Source organism: Phoenix dactylifera, chromosome 3 (genome assembly GCF_009389715.1).
Source record: "Phoenix dactylifera cultivar Barhee BC4 chromosome 3, palm_55x_up_171113_PBpolish2nd_filt_p, whole genome shotgun sequence".
Taxonomy (NCBI): domain Eukaryota; kingdom Viridiplantae; phylum Streptophyta; class Magnoliopsida; order Arecales; family Arecaceae; genus Phoenix; species Phoenix dactylifera.
Window position 1 is genome coordinate 5359355 of NC_052394.1, and position 21051 is coordinate 5380405.

Below are 21051 nucleotides of genomic sequence, written 5' to 3' on the forward strand. Positions count from 1 at the left end.
GAGTACGGTGGAGTTGGGTATCTGGTTGTCAGATCCTCTAGAGGATTAAGCGAGAGTTGGATATTTGGTTAAGGCATGGGCTCAGCACGGGTGCCGAGCCGAGCCAGTTGCTCAGCGGGGTGTCTCCAGCTTGAGCGTTGTGAGGGCGGGCGCCTTTTTGTCGGCGCTCCCTGGCCGAGCGCCTCTCTGGCCGGCGCTCCTTGGTCGATCGCCTTCGAACTGGCATGACTTGGGTTTTTCCCCCTAACAGTACCTATCATTCATCTTGATGAAGCTAGATTGAGTTAGTCTTCTCATTTTTCTACAGAAATAGAAGAGAATGCTATGTCCATACCTAATCTACGAACCTTTTTTTCAAAGCTTCCATTAAAACAAAGCCTGTCACTAATTTTCTGCCAGGTGGACTTTGCTGGTTTTAGTTTCTTGACTTCGCATGCATGGGTTGCTCTCACTCATCAGCTTTAAAAATTTCAATAATTAAATGAGGCGTACGGCATGATACAAAACGTATAACAAATGATCTCATCTTTAAAATCCATGAAAATACAGAATGCATTTAGTTTTTAAATGCTGGGAGGCGATCTTGAATTGTTTTCTAGAGCACTATGAAAAGAGAAATAAGTTGTTTACTTATCAGATTCATAAAGAACATTCTGGTAGTTTGAGTAATACTCCGAATCTAGATGAAAGGGGAGGATTGTTCACATTTTTCATATGCTTATCTCATCCTAGTAGAGAAATCGCTATCAGCTCACCAGTTGGACATCGTATATGACCTTGGATGACAAATAATATATGGATGCAGTAGAGATGGGTCAACGATGCCGAAGTTGAAAGATACCCAGCAAAATACTAGACCAGAGATACCACGGAAAATACCTGCTCAGCAACAAAAAAAACTCCGAAATGGTTCACCTCTACAGCTTGTAACTCGCAGATTCATATAATGATGATATCAGTGTTATAGCAATCGATGCTCAAGGTGTTATTGAACGTCATGGATGACTTCAAAATTTTAAAAATTTTAAACAAATATGGAACTTAGCATCCTTCATACGTTTGCAGATAAAAATATCGAACAAGGGAGCATCGAACTTCTGATAGCGAAGAAAGTAAAATGAACAATGCTGTATCTTGGACATTTTTTTGTACCCTCTCCAATCACATGAACAGGAAATTGCCTTTAAAAAAACTGTGTTTGGGCTGGGAACTTTCCTTCATAAGAGCCACCATAGAGGTAACCTTCAGACTTGCACAGCTCATTTCGGAATCCAAATCCATAGCCTTCTCGGCGGACAAGGATGTCATTAGAGTTTGTTGGTGATGATGGTAGGAGCACCATCCAACCCCTCTTTGCCTCCACCAACCAGATTCGGGTTAGAGGCCTCTCCTCTGTACAGCTCTTTTAAAGTTAATAATTCTTGTTGCATGTTCCTTTTTAGCAAGAAGAGTAGATAACGTTGTAGTGGCTTTAGACTGTCCGATTCATGCTAGGATCGACCGGGTGGAGCTGAACTCTACGCACCATGCCGACGGCTCGACATCTTTAGATGTCCTCCTCCGGCAAAACCAGGATCCAGAGCCCTTTAAGGCAGTCCCTGCTGCTGCTTCACTTCCGATGGAGTCCCGAGATGGTGAGTCGGCCTTGCCTCATGACAGCACTCACAGTCCACAACCTGGTGTCCGCTTGGGGATGGCACCTTTGGCGGCAGTACCTCCAGCTCGGGACACTTCTCATGAGAACAAGTCCATGGAACAGCGAGAAGAAGGTCGGTCGAGGGGCCGTGATAAAAGAACAGTCCTTGAGGAGGAAGGCAGAGCCAAAAAAGAGTGGGTGAAGAGGACACAGGGCTTTATGATGGTGTTCACAATGATTGTCATTTCGACGACATATCAAGCCGGGTTAAATCCACCTGGTGGTTCCTGGCAGAATGATCGAGTAGCCACAACAATTTCTGCTGGTGCAAACACTAGCATCACGTACAACAATAGCAGCAATGCTGCTGCTGCTGCTTCTCTGAAGAACGTCAGCGAACGCCAAGCTGGGTATCCGATACTTGCAGACAAGTATCCGACACGATACAATATATTTTTTATTTCTAATTCTATCACCTTTGCCTACTCTTTAGGTGTTGTTGCCTATCTGCTGTCAGAGACAATCTTCCACACGGAAGGTATGTTGATCGATGCAAGGAAACTGTTGCTCCTAGACATGGTTTTTCTTCTGTTTGCATACTCGGCAGGCAGTGCTCGGGATGCATTTCGATCAACTTTTCCATTAGAATTCCTTGCCTTCTGTGTAATTGTTTTCTACGTCGATCGCTTTAATGCAAAGAGAAAACAAGCGAGGCGTTTGTCGATCGTTGGGGAAGATGTGGAGTCCAAAACCAAACAGCAACAACCTGTCTGATGGACTTTGTGGTCTTCCTCAAGCATTCCTGCCTCATATCATATGCTTCTCTCTCTCTCTCTCTCTCTCTCTTCTCTCTCTCCTCCATTTTGTCACTGTAACATATCCTTGTGTATGTAATCGGGTACTTCTACGAAGTTCTCCTTCGAAAGAAGAGTTGATGATACGATGATCATTGAATGAAGAACCTTCAGAATTTCACCAAATGATCACGGCTCATGACTGAAACCTTTGTATCGTGCGCTATCTAGAATGCGATCTGGACTGGTGTCCCCTGAACTGGGGGCATGGCATGACCTTACTCAATATTTTTACTAAATTAGCGTAGCATGAAGCTAACCTGGACGGGCTCAGGCTGTAAAATATATATCATCCCGAGAAATTTAGTATCTTTGAACTGATATGCTTATTTCATTTTAATAGCAGACAATTCGAATCAGATGAGTAGTAGAAGATGGTACGTAGTTTAATTTTCATTATAATTTCGAAAGCTACAAGTTTATCCAAGTCAAATCCCAGGAAAACAATCAAGATTAGAACCTAGAGCAGCAGATCCTTTGTCCCTTTTGGAGCTGGCTGGAGAACCATCAAGATGATCTACGTGGCATTCGCTGATTGGTGAGCTCTTTTTGCTGTCACATCTGGTTATGAAGTACAGATTGTTCGACTTCATGCGAGTATAAGTTGTTCATTTACTTGAGTTCTGCTTAACGGTTCTTTTGGTGAACTCGTTTTGTTGCGTGCTATAAATATGCACGGGGTACCGCCTTTGTTGCAGTGATGCTGTAGTTGGCTTGCAGACGAATTTTTTTCCCGTCTCCTATCCTGTCCAGGGTTGACGGAGACTGGCAGCGACTATTGCAGCGAGGGCAATGACCTGGTGGAGAGATCATGCTATCATATTTAGGTTGCTGACATCTGATGCCTCGCAGATGCTAACAATGATCTAGAAACTGCACGATTAAATGGTAAACTAGATGACCTGCAGATCGTTATAAAATTACGCATTCAATATGAAAGAGGGAATAACGTTTTGTTTCAGACGGATCATAATTGGAAACATCCTGATAGTCCTGCTGGCTTGTTCCTCTTGATGCTCAGCCGAAGCACGTATGTTCATTTTTTTTTCCACAGCATCAACGCTTGGGTTTGTTTGTTCATGGCGTCGATGCCTTGATTGCGAAGAGAAGCGCCGGGCAAGGCGTTTGTATCAGGCGGCGAGGAGATTATGGATCTGTTAATATATATAATAAATGCCACCTTTCGACTCACATGTTATCAACCAAGATAAATTCGGATCCACGAAAACAGGAGGTGCATCACCAACGCTCGAAATTTTTCTTTGCTTTTGCTTTCTCAGCAATACGGCCCAAGTCAGGCTGCAAGTAACGGTCTCAGTGCACCTTTTAAAAAAAAAGGAATGGTCTCCGTAAATCGTATTAGTCACTCACATATATAATTCTTCTTATACACATAAATATTTTGACTGGAGCTCACTGATATTGAAAGCTGCCAGAAGATGTTAAGAAATGACCTTAAGCAGAAAAGTAGTCATTTATGACACGAGCTCCCCATTGCAAGGAAACCAACATATACTCACTATTCCATGGCAAGATTTGAAATGCTTTGAGAATTCAATTTGAGTAGCCTAGAATACACTGGACTATAATACACAATTATTCAAAAGCAAACATGATAGAAAGCTGCCAAGAGATGTTGAAAACAACCTCAAGCAGAAAAGTACTCATTTAAAACACAAGTTCTCCCTTGAAAGGAAACCGACATATACTTACTATTCCATGGAGGCAAGAGGTCGTACTGAAACGCTTTAAAATTCATTTTAAGAAGCCTAGATTACAGTGGACTACAATACACAATTATTCAAATAAACATTTGAATAATATTACAGAATATTATATAAAAAAGGATAGCCATAAAACAAAAACAAAAAAAATCACCACTCATCAAATAATTTCTTGTCAATTCCATTCTTTTCTTACAATCCAGATGAGGAAGTCCGATCAATTCGCTGAGCCCCAGCTTCGCAGAGGCCGGTTTTGCTCCTCGGCCTCGGCCCAAAGACAAAGGCTTGGCTTTGGTACTTGGAGGAGGGGCAGCAATGGCTGCCCATGGATCACTGTCATCACTGGCCATCGTCGTCTTCAGATTCAGAGATTTTGCAGTTGTTTTGGGTGGTGGTGCAGCAATAGAACCCCAGAGATCGTCATCATCTTGCGATGATGCAGGCTTGACATTTAGAGATCTTGATGCAGTCCTGGGTGCTGGTGCAGCAACTGCACCCCACAAATCATCATCATCTGCTTTTGATGGCTTCAGTGTAGTTTTTGGCCGCATTGAACTTGCAGCTGAAAACAGGGAGAAGAATCATGAAGCAAAATAGAAGGCGGCCTCAAAATAGTCATGTCTTTTACAGCTTAAAAGAGCATATGAGTCAACAATGTGTGCCAATTGCAACAAAAAACATCAACATAGAAGGATGGTTGCTGTCAAACATACATAAATTAATAAATAGAGCTAAGCTGCCCTTTCACAAATTAGCTGGAGAAGGTTATTCGTCTTTAAATTTGGCAGAGACGATAATGCAAGGAATACATTGATATCACCACTTAAAAAACATCAGCCGAAAAGGCACTGGGCAGAATTCATTTTCATCCCATTACATAGAAATAGACAGAAATAGTTGAAGTTAAAACATGCACGCTTACCCGGCTTTGGTTGCACTACAGGCCTTTTCTGAGCAGCTTGTATACTTGCAAGTGGAGGTGGTTTCTGCTCTTCGACTGGATCAACATCATCCCAACCTTCTTTATCACCATCATGATCTTCATGAAGAAGCCCATTCTCAAGTTCACCCCAACCACCATCTGTAGATGTTGGAGATGAAGGCTCAGGTTGATCAGAAGCGTTGGTGCCTGAACCCGCATGAACTGGTACAGCATTCTGGGCATCCATTACTGCAAACAGTGCATGACAATGATATTAAAGATTGATATACTTAATACTTCTTGACAAACTAAAATAGTAAAACTTAGGGACCCCAAACCTTGATATCCAGATGGCAAGAGTATATTGCGCAAAGAAAAAGGTATGTGTAATTCTTAGCTCATAATCATTATATTGAAAGTCTATTTGCACACTCAACCATGCTTTAGTAGTCAATTGGAAATGCACCACTAATGTGAGATGGGTCAAAAAAAAGGAAAAGAAAGAAAAAAATTACCTGAGTTGGCATTTGAGGTTGTTGAAATTTGTGATGCATTCACATTTGCAGAAGCAAGTGGAGCATGTTCAGAAGCTTTTCCCTTCAATGTCAAAGAGCTCATAGCCCATCTGTTTATTTCATTTTCCAGTTTTAGTTTTAGTTTTAGTTTCCATGCAAAAACAAATAAAGTAAATCCCAACTGCAAATTTATATATTCTATATGACAACAAATACATAGCAAAGGAAACTAGACCACAACCAAACCATCAAATAAAAAACAAAAATTGGAACATCTTCAGCCATGTCTATAATAAAAAGAGACATCTGAACCAGAAAATCTAGAATTAGTCTATTTTCAAGGTGCAATTGACATCTGTGGCTAAAAAGTGTCCATGGATTTTAGTCCTCACTATCACCATGTAGAGAAGGAGATCCAAATTCCTGGTGACCAGAATAACCTTAACCAGATTTCTATTATCTGCAGTCCCAAGTACATAGCCTCTACAGAAATAGGAAACAGAATTCGACGTTTTGAGGAGTACCCACGGAAACAATGAGAACCCAACTACCTCATGTCAACAACCCACTTGGTGAAAATGGTCGTGTTGGTTCTTCCTGATTTAATTATTTTTCTATGCTTGACTTTTAGCAATTACTGAATGGTTCAGCTTGTGCTGATTAACAATAAAACAAAGTACGAAAAATTTTAAGATGGAAATATACCATAAAATTAGGGATTATGCAATAGCACTTGCATTAGAATAAATGATAAAACAGAGACCTATGCCTTATTCGTGCTATAATAATTATGACCAAGGTACCAATACGACACAGGGCCCAATATGGTACCATACTGACACATGGTATATTTGTTGTCTCGTCTTCAGCAATGCACCATGTATCGGTATGAGTCCACAGGGTCCTGCTCTGAGACTGAAAAACCTTGATCACGACAACAGACAGCTCTACCATCATATGAAATATAATAAAATTAAAGAACAAATTCATGAACTTAATGGGTTAAGTGTGCCAAAAAAACTCACCCAAGTAAGCTAGCATTTCCAGGTATTAATGGAGTCCCAACACCATCACTCTCGCTGGTATCTCCTGTAATGAGCTACAAGAACCAAAAAATTTGCAACTTATAATTACAGCAGATAAAATATAATAGAAGCGAACAATAATGCCAAAACTGTGTAATGCAGTATCTTAGTCCTCAATGGTATCCTCAAGTAGTACAACGATTTGTTAAATGATACAGATATCATACAAACTTATAACTTTGAAGCTTTCATTTGTATCGCAATAAATGTTACAAACTTGGTAAGTACATAGACAAGAACATATATGCACATAAAAACATACAAGGTATCATACAATAACTCTAACAATCCTGCCATGGTATTGGCTTTATGGATCCTCATGCACCACGCATTCCTCTTTTGGGTTACCTCTATTATTATTTCAAGTAAATAGGGGTTCTCCAGTATACATGAATGTCCAATTACAAGGTAGCATGTGCTAATTTGTTCATAGCAAGTTTTGTGTTTCCATCAAAACCAATCCAATTCATCTGAGACCAAACTGAAATTAGGGGCTGATTTTGGGCTTTGCTTTTTCTGATAGTTTTTGTCAATTTCCACTAAAATTGACCATTGTCAGTCCATTCTGTCAGTCCATTCCATTTTGCTAAACCTGGCCCAGAGCTAACCATGGATGTCTTTTTAAATATTTATTTTCGTGTTTATTGTGATATTGCTTTTATTTCCTTATTTATTTAAGTATACGGGATACATAATTTCAATTTTTGGTAGTTTTCGATTTCTTAAAAGAACAGATAAATGATGAACATAACCAGGAATAGGCCAAGGCCTCAAAATGGCCCTTACTACAGTACTTCATAACTACTAAAGCAAACAACTAACTAGAAGACACCATCATTCATAATATTTTTTTATGATAAAACAAATATAACATTCCAAAACTCTAAGTATTCAATTAACCTTAAAATATATGACAAAAAAATGCTGGAATTCAATAAAATTGTGAACTCTACAAATAAAAAATGATGGTAAAAATATTTGAACGCACAAGGCACTAGGCATTAAAGAGTTTCACAATTGCTAAATATATTGAATTTTGAACAATTGAAGTTCGTAATCATAATCATTTAGTCTTTTCCTAACTATTTGGGATCTGCTTTATGGATTCTTTTTTTTAAAATGTTTTTCTATAGGGCCACCACGGACGTTACTCCCAAGTTTGTCATATCCTTCCTCACAACCTCTATTCATGTCAATTAAGTTTTCTACTTCGTTTCTTACAACCTTCCATACAAACTAAAATACCTCTCCCTACAGGAGCCACCCTAGATCATGTCAATTTAAGTTTTCTACTTCGTTTCTTACAAACCTTCCATACAAACTAAAATACCTCTCCCTACAGGAGCCACCCTAGACCTTCGTTGCACATGTGCATACCACCTCAATCGATTTTCCATCACTTTACCCTTAATTTGTGCAGCTCCTGCAGCTCCTCTAATATATTCATCTTTTAACCCATTCCTTCCTAGTTTTACTACACATCCAACTTAACATTCACATTTCTAGCACACTCAAATTGTTTCATGTACTTTTTTTATTGCCCGGTACTTTGAGCCATATAACATTGCAGGCAATACTGTTATTCTATAAAATTTGGCCTAAAAAAATCTCCAAGGCATGCCCCTATCATTTAATATTCCACATGCAACTCTCTGCATCACCCAACCAGCTCTAATTCTATTACATTATTTTCATCTATTTCCCCCAGATTTTTTACAATAGATCCTAAATAACAAAATCAATCACCTTGTGATATCTGTTACCCATCCGGTGTTAATTAAAATTAGATCTTCATTACCATTATCTTTACATTTTGACCACTGATTTCATGAAGTAAATAATATGGGTTCATAGTAAAAAATACTACTTTTATATTTATATATGTATATTATATATACATATAATTTACTTCAGCCTAAGATAGTCTAATCGATATCCATAAAACATCCTTCTGATTTAATTTCTTAGAAGTTCTACTCTATCACCATTACATTCAAGTGTTTTTTACTCGCCGGCTAAGCTTCAAGCATGAGCTAGAGCTTCACACGATAGTAAAATCAGATCTCTGACGATCCTGGAAACCCAACCAGTTACCGCATTATTTATATGTTTCCAAACATCCATATGATATCAAAATTCAACGGATACCTATTAGTACAACAGGTAAGAAATATCTTCTTGACACTAGCTACTCAAACCACATCAATTAGAATAAGTTGATGCATTTCTTAATTTCCTAAACCAATAACAAGTACATGCAAAAGAACAAACCAAAACACGAAAGAAAATCTATAACAACAAAAGCTCGGACGAAGTTATAAATATGATTTAATGACAAATGACAAGTACTTCATCTCACAATTCTGACTTTGATTGTCAGTAATTTAAAACATGAAATATTTCAAGATGCCTTAGATATTAGGATTTTTGCATGTATACCCTTCTAAAAAATCAAATTTGCGTGAATACTTTCTTAAAAATTTATATTTATTTCTGTACCCTCATAAAACACTGTTTTTGCACAAATGCCCCTAATATAACGGTTCTTCTAACACCGTTAATAAAAACCATATATTATTTTAATTAAAACAAATAAATTTTTGAAATTACTTTTTTGTCCTCCACCGCAATCATCTTTAAAATGGTTTTTTTTTGCAACATCTACCCATTAAAGATTTTAGCCATTTTAATTTGAAAACCGTTTTAATTTTTTAACGGCGTTAGATGGCGTGGGTATACATGCAAAAAACAAGAATAAAAAAAGGTAAAATAGCCAAAAAAAAAGTGTTTTACGAGAGTTATACATACAAATATCAATTTTGGAAGGGTATTCATGCAAAATTTGATATTTAAAAGGGTATTCATGCAAAAAACCCTAGATTTTAATATCTAATTAGCTGACTTGGTTGATTGCCTTAATCAGAAGTAAAAGAAATAAATGCCATACCTTTTCATGATGCTGCTTGGCAGAAGCAAAAATTGATCAACAGCCTGAAACGCCTTTGTTCTTACATCACTGAAGTGAAACAAAAGCATTAAAATGGAAATATTTCATAAGAATCAAGATGAGAAAAAGAATTTTAAAAATTCCATAACAAAAATTATATCAAAACTTTCAGGCTTGAGCCCAATTCATCAAACTAGACCCCCAAAGATCTGGTGAATTCCAAAAAATTCAATCAACATCAACTGAAATGGTCCCCAAAAAAAATGATGAGATCATTTGCAATGAATCATAGTGAAAATAAATGTGGAATGTATTTCAAAATACTAAAATGATTAAAGAGCTACATGTCACATTTAACATGTGCATATAAGATCTTTTATAGCGTGACAATCTTTACATATAACAAGGTTGCAATTTAAACCTCAACTTTCTTGCCAGACATATAGGTAACCGAAGCCTGAACTGTTGGTTTTTGTTTCCAACATATAGAAAAGGTATGTGCATCAAAAGAAGGGTTTATTCTTCACCAACAAAATTAAAAGACAAATTAAATGTCACAGATGAGATCATGACCATTTTCTTGAAAGAAAGAAACCAAAAAACTGATGCAGTGTTTTGCAGGCATGAATTCTAGTGCCCTAACCCTCATTCTTCTCTCCCCCTTCGATCTGCCTTGTTCCCTGTTTCCTTACCCAATACCTTGCCCTGTTTCCTCCTTCCCTACCTTCTCCCTCTTGTTCCTCTCTCTTCTCCTCCTGTCCCCTCTCCTTTCATCTTTCCTCATCTCTGCCTTGAGCCAAGGCCATAAACCTCCATCTGGGGCATGGCACCCGCAGACCAGAATCTGCAGCACACACCCCCCCCCCCCCCTCCTGCCCAAGGCAGCCCAAATTCCACCATAGCTGGGTTCACTGCCTTCTCACATTTCATCACTCCACCAAGCCCTTGATCTGTTGCCACCAGAGCCCACGAGCCTAACCATCCCCCACCACATTACAGCCCACCGTCTATCGTCACCCTGGAATTGTTCCTCACTGTCCATCAACCACAGTCCACAGACCCTCTCCACCACCACTATTTCCTACCGCTTTCTTCTCTACCTTTCCAGTGTCAGGTTCCAGTCATATAGTTGACCGCCCATTGGTTCAAGTAGAGGATTGTGACCTGCTGGCTAACTGGTTCAGGCTCAGGTCAAGCTGGTTGGGAATAGCAGAGGTTAACCAGACCTGACTCCACCTATTTGATGCCCAGAATATAATAAGAATTTTCATACATCATAGCATCACGTTTAACAATTTTAAAGCCTTCATAGTTAAACTTAAAACGCAAAGTATTATAATATTTGTTTAGTGAGAAAATATTTAGCACACAACATGATTTACCCAATGTAGAGTCAATAGAGCATGGGGAAGGTCTGAAGGAAACCAAAAAAAACGAACCATTAAAGTAAGCTCCAGTGTTCAACTCACCCATCTGGATCAATAGTAAGTACAACAATATTAGGTAGAATGCGTGTCGCAATCTCCATCATGTCATAGTATGAACTAGTGGCACTTTAAAGCCATGATTCCTGCCACATTGCAAATTAAAGTATTAGATACCAGTAATATAAACAAGCTAGTGTATTTAGAACCTCAGAAGAAAAAAAAATGATGCCACGTGATCTCATAATGCAGATTAACAAGAAAAACCACCATAACAGAACAAAACATCTCAGTTCAAAATCTGGATCAAAACATAGATGCAGAGACATAGACCTCTGCAAATCACATGCCTGCTGCACGAGCTGGAGCCAAAATTATCCCGCAAAGCACGAACTGTGAATGCATTAATTAAAACTCTCCTCCTAGTCTGTAGAATGAGTACAAATCAATCAGTAAACACTTCACAGAGTAATATCTCAGTCAAATTCTTATATCAGATTTGTAACAGCCCAAGTTCTTACAAATTCATGGTCACATTGTCTTTGTACAACCGATAACATGCTATTACTAATGCTGAAGTCCTTATACAGTCTCCAGAAATAACTTAACCAATCACTATCGCTCAGAAACATTTAAAGAATCAAAAGCAATGTAAAAACAAACAAATAATGACTTAAGGACACACCCCCTCATTAAGATAGCTTGCTATGTTTCCAAGCAAGATGTGTAGTATTTGTCCTGATCGCGGGGCTCTTCACTCAACCTGTATAGACCAAATTATAGATGGTAAATGGACTCTTAAAACTAAAGGGAAACAGCCTCAGTTTGTCTAATTAAGTACAAGGAGTTTGTTAATTGGCATCTATGACATCATTAGCAAACAAGCAAAGGAAATTAATTAGTTATTTTAAAAAAAAATCCAAGAGGAGGAAATCTAGTTTCACATATTTGATAACCAAAGTTCCAAAGATACCTGTAACTTTGAAAGATATTTTAACCAAAGATCCTGGAAATAGTTCGCTGAGACAACTGCAATATAGAAAATTTAAAAGTTTAGGAACGCCAATAGAAGCATTAATCAACTCCAAAACATACATGTGGTATGAAATGTTTGTGCCCCGTGGTTGCCTCATAAAAGCATACCTTCATCAACAGAAATAAGTCATAATAATTTTTCTCCTATCACCACTAAAAGCAAAAGCTCATTTCATCATAAGTTCAGGCTATTCCTTGAAGAAATCACAAGGAGCTATCCATTCTCGGAACATCTTAACCGTAATAATTTGATTGACTAATTGAGAATTGCTCACCAACAATAATATGTCTATCAAAAAAATGAGTTACTTCAGTTAGTCCTCTTATACCCATGGTTAAAACCTAGTATAGAAAGTATCTATGTAACCATGATTATATGACCAATTGTATATTGTATTTTTTATTTAGTCCAATTAATCTCTCTTAGGCCCCCTTTTACAAATTGACATTGATTAAGTCCAAATTCTGGAAAAAATGAATAAACAGACCCATATAAACTATTATGCTCATGAACCAATCTGAAAATAGCTATACTTACTGAAAAATTGCACTTTTTAAAATTTTTGTACCAATTACAGAATAACTTGAATATGGATAGAAAGGTTTGGGATTGGCGTTAAACCGTTTCGATAATATATCAAAATCCATTACACTTTGATCAAAAGAAATTCCTATTGATCCAACAAAAAAAGTGAAATAGTATCAATACAAGCAGAAGAAACAACATTGTCTGATTGATGAGGATACATGGAAGTATATTAATTTCCAAAGCACTAAAGTAGTGTATATTATCATTATCAAAAAATTTATATGTATCTTTTTGAGAAGAAAATTGTAGCTTGTCTATGAATTTCCCAGGAGCCATATTTCTGATAGACTGTCATAATAGATAGTGAAGTATAAAATAGATACACTATTAGTTATTGGCCATGGATAAATGTATCGAATGTACAAACCAAGCATATCATACAAAAAATCAGGGAATCGGTTATAGTACAGGGGCTTGACATGGTACCGCACCACTACATGGTATGGGTGTTCTTTCGATTTAGCAGCCTTACCATGTGTCAGATAGAGGCATATACTATATTGTTCGTGGCCACCTCATACCAATAAAAGCACCCAGTGCAAGACCCAGAACTGAAACGTAAAAACTTATCGATACACATCACTCCCATATGGCATAAAAACTGAAATTTTTTTAACAAAACTCATAATGTTTTCCCAATACCATGTGCGGGTTGGCAATATTGAAGATGACAAATCAAATAATTCAGTAAGAGTTGAAGCTTCGACCCATTCTTGTTAATAATTTCCATAGCCTTTCATAGTAACATTCATCACCATTCCAAGCTGTTCCATATGATTCCACTTTCATTCTCCTCTCATTTTAGTTATGCATAACTGTACCCAGCTAAATCAGTACCTCATCATTCAACTTTCAGTTTGTTCGCCTCTCAAGTTCCTTTTATTGGAATTTGTACCAAGTACCAAACTGTGCCCTCCAAAGTCTTATTATGCTTATAGCTTGGTAATCTTGTACCTCTCGTGCTAACCAACATAATTCATCCCTTTTGACAACAGTTCAACAGACAATTTTCATGTTTATATAATTTCCATAAAATCTTCTATTAGGTCATGCCAGAAAATCCAAGGAACATGACACCTCACCCAAAGCACATCAAAATTCAGGAAGAACGTCTCTACAACATATCTCTCCTCCGCCAACTTACACTAATCTAATTGGATCATCATCATATACCTGTCTATTAATATATAAACTAAATTGTTCATAGTCATGTTAAAGATAATCAAGTTTCAAAAGCTGCAGCATATTTTGGTGCTCTTCTTCAGGTTGTAAAGAATTCTGATCAGTCTCTTGCTCGCTTGCAATAGTTCAGCTACATTTGGACCAAACTTGCAAATTTATACTCTCTTCTTTGGATAAATTGATGATTGTATTATAAAAACTTTCCTCTTCCACAGTTACTTCAGTGTTCAGCTATATACTCATTCAATCAACTCTACATCATCCACAATAAAAAATGAAACGATCAAACATGAACACCACACAGCAGAACCACCTTCCCAACAAGAAAAAGAACTCTTGTGCATGTCTCAACCTTCTTACAAGCCCTTTGCAGTTTGTAACAAGTTTTAAATCCCGTGAGACAGTGGCGTCCCATTTCTCCATGGAACGGGATGCCCCATTATCCCCGCCTTATCCCAGTGGTGCCTTCAAGCATCCTGGTAGGTACCTTCCATCTCTCTCCCCTTCTTTCTTTTATTGTTTTTTGTTTGTTTGTTTGTTTGTTTTTCTTTTTCTTCCTTCCTTCCTTTCTTCCTTTCATTTTCTTCTTCTTTTTTATCTTCTTTGTTCTTTCCTTTCATTCATTCTCTTCTTCACTCTTTATTCCTTTTTTTTCTCCCCTTTCTTTCTATTTCCTTCCTTTCTTTCTTCCTTTTCCTCTTCTTTTCTTCCTTTCTTTCTTTTTCTCTTTCGCTTCTTCACCACGTGGAAGGGATTCGGAGTTCCACCCCCATTCTGGTCCCATTTTCTCATAGAATTGGGCGAGGACAGTCGGGATGCCTCTGACCTAGCTGGGAACATAAAACCTTTGGTTTGTACATTAATCCTCCACAAGACATGTATTAAAACAATTAAGCCAAATTTCTCTTACATTAAAAATACTTCTTAAAATTTCATAAAGAAATCAAGCATGAGAACAAGTACTTGTTATCAATGATTAAAGCAATTCCAATAACCTTCTTAAAAATGAAAAGCCATGCATAGACAAAGACCATGATGGGCATGATTATATACCATATGTAGTATCATGGAAAATAAGCATCACAAGCCATAGCAGTTTTATGAAAAAGAAATTAAACACAAATGTTTCAATAAGTTGGGCCGAAGAAGAATTAAGTTGCATACCTTCGGTGCTAAAACAAGCATGGATTTTAATGTCAGCTCACGAAGAAAAGCAGAAGTATCAGAGAAACCAGTGGCAACATGAGGAAAAACCTATAAAAAAGCATCCAAAAGAAAATTAAGATCTCCAATTAGCTCGTAAAATTCAATGCAAAAAAAACCTTGGAAACTCATGATAAGTAACAGCTCATGAATGGCATGCGGTTATGTTCACACTGAAGCATACTTGCTCGTCAACAATTTGTGCTGATAATGATTCTCCAAACTGATCTATGTACTGAAGCAGCCCAACTCGAATAGCTCGGTCGTTAGAGGCAAAAAGTTTAAACAATAGTTGGCAACACCTGTAAGAAGGACAAGATTAGATGGTTTACCAAGTGATCCCAGATAGCAATAATTAGATTATAAGTTTAGAATACTAAAGGAAAAGAGATAAGCGACCTTCACCACTGAACTCTTCCACTGAAAGCCAGGAACCCATTTTCAACAAGCAGTCAAGGCAGGAGCAGCAGCTGAACCAAATTCCAGGCAGAAGCCAACAACGGAAGCAACTGTAATAGCCAAAGTGCAAACTGTGTTAACTTCAATTGCTTAAAAATGATAGAATGAGTTCTGTGATCTCTGAAAGCACATGTATGACTTATAAACTGCCAGATTTTAGTACCTTCTTCAGCACAATTTGGCGAGAAGCTGTTCAGCTAAGTTTGGAAGCTTGCGGAAAAAGGAATCTTCTCGACACTATCTTTTAAATTTAAAATTTCCATAACTGAATAGTCTCCACCAATTATTATGAAAATATTCTGCCAACATGGAACCTAGGTCAGCATTCGTGGCAAACACCAATTGGAAAAACAATAATAAAACAGTTTGGTCTAACCAGGGAAAACCTTAAAAAATATGTGCAGAAGGAATGATATCTTTTAAAGACATCAGATTTTTTATGACTGCTAATAACCATATATAGAATAAGATGACAAAAAAACAAATATTATATCTTGTAAATATAGAAAAGAAGCCATGTCATCTCCATGCACCCTATTTCAAGAGCTAGAAAGTTGAGAAACCAACTGGAGATTTGACACTTGTATCTATGCATAGTGGTTGAAACCCCTACATACCCAAGTGTTGCATCCAAAGGGGAGTAACATTAGCAAATGAAACAAAATAGTTGGCAATTATCACTTTAAGAAACAAAGGAATTAGATTCGTAAACAGGATCAAGAGCTATTGCACTCCATTTCCCAAAACTACCAGCTCGAATGTAAAGAAATGAATAAGTGGCATGGAAGTCGCATATAGTTGTACCTAAGATCCGTAGTTTCGGTACTAGGTACCATATAGATATATGACCGGCACAGTATGACACTGAAACATACTGTACCGACTATTGACACTCGGTACACAAATGCATTACCAATTCGGTAGCTGCACAACATTTTTTGGCTTTTTTTTAAAATCCTTTTTTTGTTGTCAAGATTATTTTAAGGCTACTCAAACATTTTAAATCTTTTTAAGTTGAAGGTGGATTGTAAAACTAGAGTTTACCATGAGATGAACTAATTCATTATGTATAGTGCATCCACTGATGACATTCTATTGCATAGTAAAATTGGGATCAGGATAATCAGAGGAATGACCTAAGTGGTGAATTGGGATAATGCTTAACGGCAAGTGACCATTAATTAAAGGTAATGAGTTATAGGAGCTTTGATGTAAATGATATGTAGAAGCTAGTAGGGTGTAGTGTTAGTGATCATGGAGGTCAGCATGTGATTCAAGAAGCTATGAAGATGAGTTGCAGAAAATGTAATCAGTAGTTAGTGCACTTGCACGAGACAGGGATAATGATCAAATATATTAGTATAAATACTATCATCTGCAGCTTTTGTGTTGTCCGTTGTCTATTAGGTGAATAAATAAATGCTATTTTCTTTTTGTACATGTATTTAGTAGCTTCAGTGTTTTTTTCTTGGGTGACCTAGATCTTAAGTTTGTTGTGAGATTCTCACTAGTTCCATTCTTTCCTTGAAAGAAAGGTAGAGAAGAAGAAGAAGAAGAAGAAGAAAAAAGAAAGAAAAGTAGGAAGGAGAAGAAAATTAAAGAAGGAAGAAAGGGAAGAAGGAAGAAGAACCCTGTATCGAGCCGAACCTCCAAACTGATCTAAACCAACCCAATACTGCGCCAATTCAGGCCAGTACACCCCAAACCAAACGGTTCAGCGTACCTTGGTTGCCCACTTCCTAATTGCTAGATAGGAACCACGGTGCCGAAGCCTCCCTTACACCATACTGCACTTTTTCATGAAAGTTAATCGAGACCTCCGAAAATTTCCACAAGTTTTACCAGGAACATCAGAAGTCAAGAACCACTGGACCAGTACTGCTTAAACTTCAACCCACAAAAGCTTCAATTCCAAGACACCCCTTTGCATCCAATCGTTCTCAACCAACAGGTGAATATTTTGTTAAACGGACCCCCACAACCACGTAACTACTATTAACCATTAACAATGGTTACTTTATCGACAGCAATTAATCAAATAGGCAATTATACAAGTACCAAATAACCGGACAATAACAGAAACAACAAGCTTTACTTTCTCCAGGAACCTTTCAGTTAACAGAAATATCTATTTTTTTAGACTGTAAATCTCTTTTGCAGAGAAATTTGGTTAAAAATTTGAATTTTTAAAAAGGAACACTATATTATCTAGGAAAACCATAGAAATGAAGATAGTAGCCATTATTTGCGTTAATAACAGACCACTATAAGTGGCCTTGATCATTTACCATGTTATTATTGTAATGACAGAGGCCCAAAACCATTATAACAGCCCTTACAGCATTACAATGGCCATTGTTTTAAACCTTGCTTTCATCTCAAACAATAGATTGGTACACTCCAAGAACAAACAAAAAAGAGATTATCATGTCACTCATACAAATAGCCTTGCAAATTTCAAATAATAATTAATAAGCAGTGAATATACTATCACACTAAACTGATGATGGGGACCAGATGAGCTTAGCACAAAAGGATGATAAGGGATGCACATCCATCCTCTCCCCCAAGTTTTAGATGCCTATTTGAACTATACAAAGTATTTGTAAGTTTCTAAATTCCTAACAATTTCTTGATTCTCAAATTCCTTGTTCTTCAGATAAACCTCCAAACCAATTCCCTTTAAATGTCCAGCCATTCCTTTTTCCCTAACTCTTAAACAAAATAAACTTCCAAATCCAATGCTTGACTAAATTTGGTAGGTTTTGCTCCAATCAACACAAAAGTATCAAACTAAATCAATCCCACAGCATAAGTCAGGACTGTCCCACCAGATTATAGCACAGAAACTCATAGTAAGGTTCCCTCTACACCTTTTTTGACATATTCTTGTCCACAAAGCAGTAAAAAAATGTCTAATGAGCGAAAATTGTTTCAAAGTTGCCATGCTAACTTATTAAATGAAGGAGAGGACAGAGATGAGGATTCCATTCGAATAAAAATTGCAAGGAATTAGCAGCATTAACACATTACCGCAAAAAAGAAAAGCATTACACAAACATTTTGTAAATAAATTGTCGTGCATTTGACATGAATCAGTTGTGATTGCTGTAGTCCTTGCCGTCTCACAGAACATATATATTCATCCATTCAGGTCTTTTATATGTGTTATTGCTTTTTTGTTCTCCCTCCATTCTATTCTCTAACCAATAAAAAGAACTTAAAGGATATTATCACAAACCGTTAAGAAATGATCCAAGGATTTCAGACAAACAGTTCGACAGTATTGGGTAGCCATATCTGGCTAGTCAAGCACTGGTACTTTAATAGAAACATTAATACTTATTTTTAAGTGGCAAATCATGCAAGAGAAACAGTTGCGATGTTTTCCAGAAATTCCGGAATCTAACTATAATTTAAAGTTATGAACAAAAATGAAAAATTGAGCTCTTAAAGATTCTGACAAGAAATGAACTTACCACTATTGTCAATAAGCTTTGACGGATTCATCCTCCGAGATGGAGCAGAACTTAACAACCTCTGATAATCTGGAAGTAGCGACTGGGAGAAAAAAATATTTATATAACTGGATGTTAACACCAATTAATATGATACAATACAACCAATGAGCACCTTATACTAAGGTTTTGAAGTGTGAAGTGGACTATCCCCCTCAAATACTCAGATTTGAAATATGAACAAGATGATTGGATTTTCATTAATTTATAATTTAAAATTGGCATTTACACTATGTGCTAAAAAAAGTCATGCATAAAAATTACTCCCAAACATCTAGAGAGAAAGAAAAGGTACAGAGAAACATGAAAAGAAAACAGGAGGGACACTTCAGTAGTTACAAGCACCAACCTTGGGAATAAAAAGCAGTGTTACGCAGCTCCTCTGTTTTGGCCAACTTCGTACCAGAAAATAGTTCATATATTAAACAGCCTGAGAAAATATTGTATGCATGCTATCATGTAAACCAGTCGAACAGGGAGTCAAAGTCGCATCAGAAAATGATAAGAGCAATAACAAAGAAGCAACTTTATGGGAAATGCTGCATAATATTAAATTCATTCCTATCATCGTTAGCCATCACTCTCTAACACTTCAGTCCTACATTTTCTGACAAACTCCCAACGTTGGCTCAAGCCACCCCTCATGAAGCAAAGCATGCTCTACAAAAAACGAGATGTCCATGTCTTTGGAGTGGTTACCCCATAAGATGGTAGACATACATGCATGAAGCATAATAATATTAGATATTGGCATTACGAAATGAACACATTGAACACAAGAAGTGTAGCTTTTAGGGCCTGTTTGGGTAATCTAGTGAGAACAACAGGAGCCAATCCTACTGGATTCATGGACTAGATAACCATTTGGGCTTCGCCCAAATCAACCCACTCCACCCCCAGAGCATATCCTGCAGGAAAGAAAAAAAAAACTTACGAGGTTTTTTTCTTCTCATGGAAACCGGGACCTATGGATGGTAGACAAACAGACACGAAGAAACACTATTACATGTTGGCATTACAAGCTAAACACGATAAGCGCAAGAAAAGTAGGCCCTTTAGGGCCTGTTGAGTTAATCCAACGAGAACAGCCTGTGACCGATCCTGATGGATTCATATACTGGACGACCATTAGGGCCATGCCCATATCAACCAGCTGCATCCCTAGCCCCTATCCTATAGGAAAGAAAAAAAGACTTTGTGAGGTCCTTTTCCTTCCCATGGCCTCTTGCACTCTCCCTCCCCATCTCATGCTCTCTCCCTTTCACTCTTTCCAGCCCATACCACCAGATCCAGCAAGATTATCCCAACTACGCCCTTAGGAGGAAAATCATACTTCAGATAGAAATGTCAATCCAAATGAAACAGACCAGAAGAACTGACCTTAGGCTTGGTGCCATTTAGTTTAAACATAAAGAACTTTTTCTCAATGGAAAACACCCACATATACCTCTTTTTACCTCTTTCTAAAGGAAAAAGATGACTTGGGAAACAGACAGATAAAGAAATCTTGCATTCTTTGTATAAACGACTATGAAGTCCCAAAGTCTTTAGTATGAATTTTTTGTATCTTCACCACTCACCATGAAACAAACAATGTACAAAAAATAGTGATCCTACTAGCCTACATGGCCCACTTAGGTATGACAGCATAGACACCCTCCTCAATTTGCACCATTCAGGTATGAGGATGGGCAGGTTTTATAAATTAAGGTCTGTTTGGATAATCCTGCCAGATCCATAGGATTGGGAATAGGATTTCCAGCATTAAAGGATAGCAGGCCTAGGGTAGCCCACATTAACTGGATCTCCCCAGCCCATTACTGCTGGGAATAAAAAAAAAGACCTCTGTGGTTCCCTTTTCTTCATGCAATGTTCAATCCTCTTCTCCCCCTTGCCCTTTCTCTCTTTGATTTAATGTTCTCAATCCCACAAATCCTAGTGGATGGCATCAATTAAAC

General features: G+C 37.5%; 1 pseudogene; it reads right to left on the reverse strand.

Annotated features, from left to right (window-relative positions):
* Nucleotides 1-4177: 4177 nt before the first annotated feature.
* Nucleotides 4178-21051, reverse strand: part of LOC120110173 — a 30790-nt pseudogene continuing 13916 nt past the window's right edge.